Below are 5,465 nucleotides of genomic sequence, written 5' to 3' on the forward strand. Positions count from 1 at the left end.
GTGCAATTAGTCTTTCCTCTAGACCGGATGCATTGCAGATCATTGTGCAGTTGGCACAGCTCTTTGCAGAACATCACATCCAGTTTCTTCAGCCATGAGGAATTGCATCCTAAATACACGAGGGAGTCGGTGCTTACACTGTTACCAAGGCACAACTGTACCAGTGTTACCAGAGAAGAGTCACAAATGGCTGGTTTGCTATGAATTTTAATCTCAGGTTAACCTATCATTATGCAACATGGCTACTTTTGTTTTCCTGGCATTAAATGTAATTGTCCTCTTGAGCTGATGTCCACCAGACTGAAACAGGTGGCAGTTGATGAGGAAAGCCAGCAAGGCAATGAGCTCAGTGTCTGCTAATTGGGAAAAGTAAATAAAACAGATGTTTCCTTATTTTGCATATTGCAGGTCATTTGGTTATTAATTGTGTTGCTCTTGCGTGTACAGCAGATTTTCTCCAGGGGTGTTCCTGCTGCTTTTTGAAAAGCATTAAAGCATAAAGGATTTTCAAGGGGGGATTTAGGAAGTCAAAAAACCCACCCAGACACTCATCTATGTGCTGGCTGCATTTGTACATAACGCTAAACCATGGTTTATGAGGGTGAGCCTCAGACATGCATGCTTCCATAACACACGTCCCGGCCTAAGTATGGCAGTGGGGAAGAATGGGGGTGGGGAGAACGTTACCTCCATTTTTGACTAACCGCAACATAAAGTTATGTCTGAACCTAGACAAACTGTGGTTTAGTCATAACCATGGTTTACTACAAAGCACTAACACCAAACTGTAGTTTATAAAGCTGGCCAAAGTTAAGATTAATCACAATTTAGGGTTCAGACATAACCCTAAACTATGGTTAAATTGGAATCTTTCCATCTCTTCATGACCCTCCCAGAAGGAGGGCGTACCCGAGCCTGAAGTTTTCACAGGCTCACTGAGCCATGGCTACCTAAATGTTGAAAATAGCAGATACTTTTTAAAGCCCCGTCCCATAAAAACATGGCTTTGTTTATGCATATCTGAAGCCTAAGGATGGCCTTTTAGAAAAAATGTTCTGAATTGGGATGCTTGCTGGATTAATATTGTCTTTTTCAGTCTCCGCTGATGTGTGAAATTATATGATAAACAAGTAGTTCTCGATGAGTAGATCCACCTTTTCCCAGAATCCTCCGATTCTACTTGGATGGGAAGTTGCTTTGCTATCCTGCTGTTACTTTTTTGTAATTATTCTTTCTGCGTTCTGGTTTCTCGGTTTATGATTCACATGCTAGCCTAGCTATGCCATAGACCTTCGTAGTGAGCTAGGGCAGACCAGCCAATTATTTAAAGGTGCAACTGAAAGGACAATAACATAAGCTCTGGGGCTACCCCTCATGGGAGAGTATTCCACAGGTCTTTTGGGGGCACCACTCTCTCTAGCAGCCACCTGTGAAAGTGGTGTCCACCCCCCACCCCCAAGTATCTTTCTGTGCAAGCAGGTCGATATGGAGACAGCTTGCCTTCCATGATCCTAAGCCATTAAGGGCTTTAGCCCAGGCATCATATGATCATAACACCCATAATCTTGTCACCTGCCCAGTAGGGCAGATCTCAGAAGCCATGTGGATCAGCTGATACTGATCCTCTGGCACTATAGCGGGTTTCCTTCTGCATCGCCTGTCATGGTGGGCCTATGCAGAGGCACAGCCAGGTCCGTGCGGAGGAGCTGCCGCATTGGCGGGAAGTCCTATCTGGGGATCTAAAGCATAAATCCCATCAGCTGCCACTGCCACTGCTAATGTGATGCAGTTGTTAAAGTATCATATTTGTGCTGTGGAGAAAACATTCAACTCCCTGCTCACTTTTTTTGAAAGTCACTGAGTTGCTCTATTAGGCTTGACATTCTCTCTCTGCCAAACCTATCTCACAGGCTTGTTTTAGGGTAAAATTAGGATAACTCCCTCACATAACCTGACCTCGGAGGAAAAGGCAGGATACAGTGGTTGTTGTTGTTTAGTTGTTTAGTCGTGTCCGACTCTTCATGACCCCATGGACCAGAGCACGCCAGGCACTTCTGTCTTCCACTGCCTCCCGCAGTGGATACAGTGGTACCTCGGGTTAAGTACTTAATTTGTTCCGGAGGTCCGTTCTTAACCTGAAACTGTTCTTAACCTGAAGCAGCACTTTAGCTAATGGGGCCTCCTGCTGCTGCTGCCCCGCCGGAGCACGATTTCTGTTCTCATCCTGAGGCAAAGTTCTTAACCTGAGGTACTATTTCTGGGTTAGTGGAGTCTGTAACCTGAAGCGTATGTAACCCGAGGTACCACTGTACAAGTTTGATCGCTTTCAATATTGTGACGGGTGTGTACAAAGGAGCTGGGCATATTATAGGGATTTGGAACTTGCGCATGCTGACACTTTGCAGACATCCTCAGCGAGGCCCCTGAGAGTTGATTCTGAGCCTCATGGTTGTTGTGGAAGATTGTGCTCTGACTGCAATGCTGTACCTGAGAACAAAGCTTTAGTTTTCCTTCTAGGCATGTGAGTTTGTGAGTGTGTGTGGCAGAGTCTTCCCATCCAGCCCATTTACTTTGAACTATAGAAACTTTTCGGGAATGTTCATCTGTGTGAATCCTGACCCAGGATTCTCTTTCTTAGTCACCCGAAAATATTAGGAACTGGCTTTTATATACATAGAGATGTGAGGCCTTCACCACATCAGAGCACTGCTGAATAACTTGATCCCACCGCATACAGTGGTACCTCAGGTTACAGACGCTTCAGGTTACAGACTCCGCTAACCCAGAAATAGTACCTTGGGTTAAGAACTTTGCTTCAGAATGAGAACGGAAATCGCACAACGGCGGCGGGGCAGCAGCAGGAGGCCCCATTAGCTAAAGTGGTGCCTCAGGTTAAGAACAGTTTCAGGTTAAGAACGGACCTCCAGAACAAATTAAGTTCTTAACCCGAGGTACCACTGTATCTCCACCCATTTTTACTGATGGGGTGTTGTGTCACCCTTAAGATACCATGTCCCATCGTAGGCCCGGCTCAACCCATTAGAAGACGACTATATGCTGCACTTTGTCATTATTTCCCAACCTTTCAAAACTCACACGCAGAAAAACGATGGATGGAGATTGCAGAATCCTGAGCTGCAGCTTCTGAGTCTTAGATGCATTAATCCCATGTCTAATATGTGAGGTAAGCAGATGTCACCTGTCTGCTTATCGGACTCCTAATAAATCACAGAGCATGCTCCGCCTTCAACAATGTTTGAAATAACTGTAGCATTTCGAGACAGAAATGAGGAAAAACTGTCCCTGTGCAAATCATAGGCAATAAGAAAATGAAGCTACCCTTTGTGTAGCTTGCCAACAATTTCACGGCAGCCTCTTCAGCTGCATAATCAGGCTGGCTCTTCCCCACCCAGCAACCAGCCCTCCTCCTTCCCTCTACACACGAACACTTGATGCAGTTAGAGGCAGTGTAATTTAACGAATCTGGGTCAAGAGCTGCCAGTGCGTTAAATTGGCTTTACCGCCTTCATAGAAATATGAAGAAGCTTCTTCATGCCACCTAGTGTTCACCTGGTGAACAGCCATGAATTTCTAGCAAGTGACCTATAATGTTCCATAGTTCCAAATACAGTGGTACCTTGGTTTACGAACTTAATCTGTTCCAGAAGTCTATCCTTAAACCAAAGCGTGCTTTCCCATAGCAACGGGGGACTCAGTTTACAAATGGAACACACTCAACAGGAAGCGGAACATGTTCTGCTTCCAAGGCAAAGTTCACAAAGCAAAACACCTACTTCCGGGTTTGGAGCGTTCTTAATCCATGTTTGTTCATAAACTGAGCTGTTCTTAAACCAAGGTACCACTGTAGTTGTTTTGCTTCACTGGAGCAAGAGTCAAACGGTGAGTAAAAAAGAATACACCTTGAGCCAAGCATTGTTGAAAATGCAGTGTGCAAGCTTTTGAGTTACACAAAGAGCTTTCCCCAGTCTGAGTACAGCAGCTCTGCCCTGACTGACCCAGCCCCTCTTTGCTACTCCTGACCTTCCCACATTCAGCAGAAAGGTTTGAAGAAAGCCTTTAAGCACCGTCAACTGAACAGTTTGGAGACTGTGCTCCTGCCTCCCATATTCACTGAATGTGGGTGTAGGAAATTAGACACAGTCCCTTTTTATTCCTTCAAGAACAGTGTGCAGGAGAATCAATGTGTGCAAAGCATGGACATAGCCAAGGAGGGGCATGGGGGTAGTTGCCCCCTAAATGAATAAGAAATAACAAATGGAGGTTCTGTGTCTTTTTGGTGTTTGTCTAAAAACAGCTCAGCAACTTTCAGGGTGCCCTGGTTTTTACTTTTTGAAATATACCTAACATGAAGCCTGCCCCCCCAACATAAATTCTGGTTATGCCCATGGTGCAAAGGGGCATGGAATTGTACCCAGCTGTCCTCATCCCAATCCCATGAGAGGGGGAACAGATCCTGAATACGCACATAAGTTGTATGCACACAGGCTCTCAGCTACATTAGTAAAGAAACGACAGATTGAATGCACTTTAAACATTCAACACCAGATGGCGCCAGAGAGCAGGAATGGTTTAAAACAACATTTCCCATAGGAATTTTTTCCTTTTGTTAAAACAATCTAATTTCTGACTTATTTATAGCGTGTGTTTTTCCTGTGTTTAGATCCGCCCCCTGCAATTAGGGTGTTGAATTTTGCAGGGTTCCTGACTGCAGGCATGGATGCTGATGCAGAGCCTATGCACATGTAATTGCATATACAGAGGCATGTTCTGACATTCAGATAAAGGTATGGAGATTAGGGGCAGAACTAGTGGGCGTGATCCCCCTCCTCCCTCAGCACACCCATTTTAATGTATGAAAAAAGCTTGTCCCCTCTCTTAACAGGGAAAGCATCAATGGCATTTTCTTGATCATCCTCCCCCTCTAATTCCAAAATCCCTGCAAGAAATCCTATCATTTTCTCCTCTGCGTATGACTGACTGCATACACTTAGGGTTGCCAACTTTAAACTCAGCTTTGGCTCTTCTGCCTTTAACTGCAACCCAATGCCCAGGTAGTAGCAAGCTGGAGCTTTTCACTGCAGGAAGATGAGCATTATCTGGAGTCAGTGAACGGCTTCCTCCTGCTAAGGAGGGCAGATTAATCCGCTCTTAAAAGCGCAAGAGCCGAGCCAATAAAGAAAGTAGCAACATTATCTCTGCGTTCACCTCCACTTGTGGGAGTTACAGTCAACACTTGACTAATTTCTTTTCCTGGTCAGTTGGCAATCCTTCTGTGCATACTTCATATCTTGCAGCAGCTGCTACCTGACATGTTTGGGCCTTTTGGTGTAAAATTGCTGATGAGAACAGCTCTCTTGCGGCCAGCCATAGAAAGGAGTGTCGCGTCCATGCAGAAGCATCTAGACCTCATTGTTTTGATCCTCTGTGCTTTGTCTGAGTGCATT

The sequence above is a fragment of the Podarcis filfolensis genome, assembly GCF_964270895.1.
Source record: "Podarcis filfolensis genome assembly, chromosome: 5".
Classification (NCBI taxonomy): Eukaryota; Metazoa; Chordata; class Lepidosauria; order Squamata; family Lacertidae; genus Podarcis; species Podarcis filfolensis.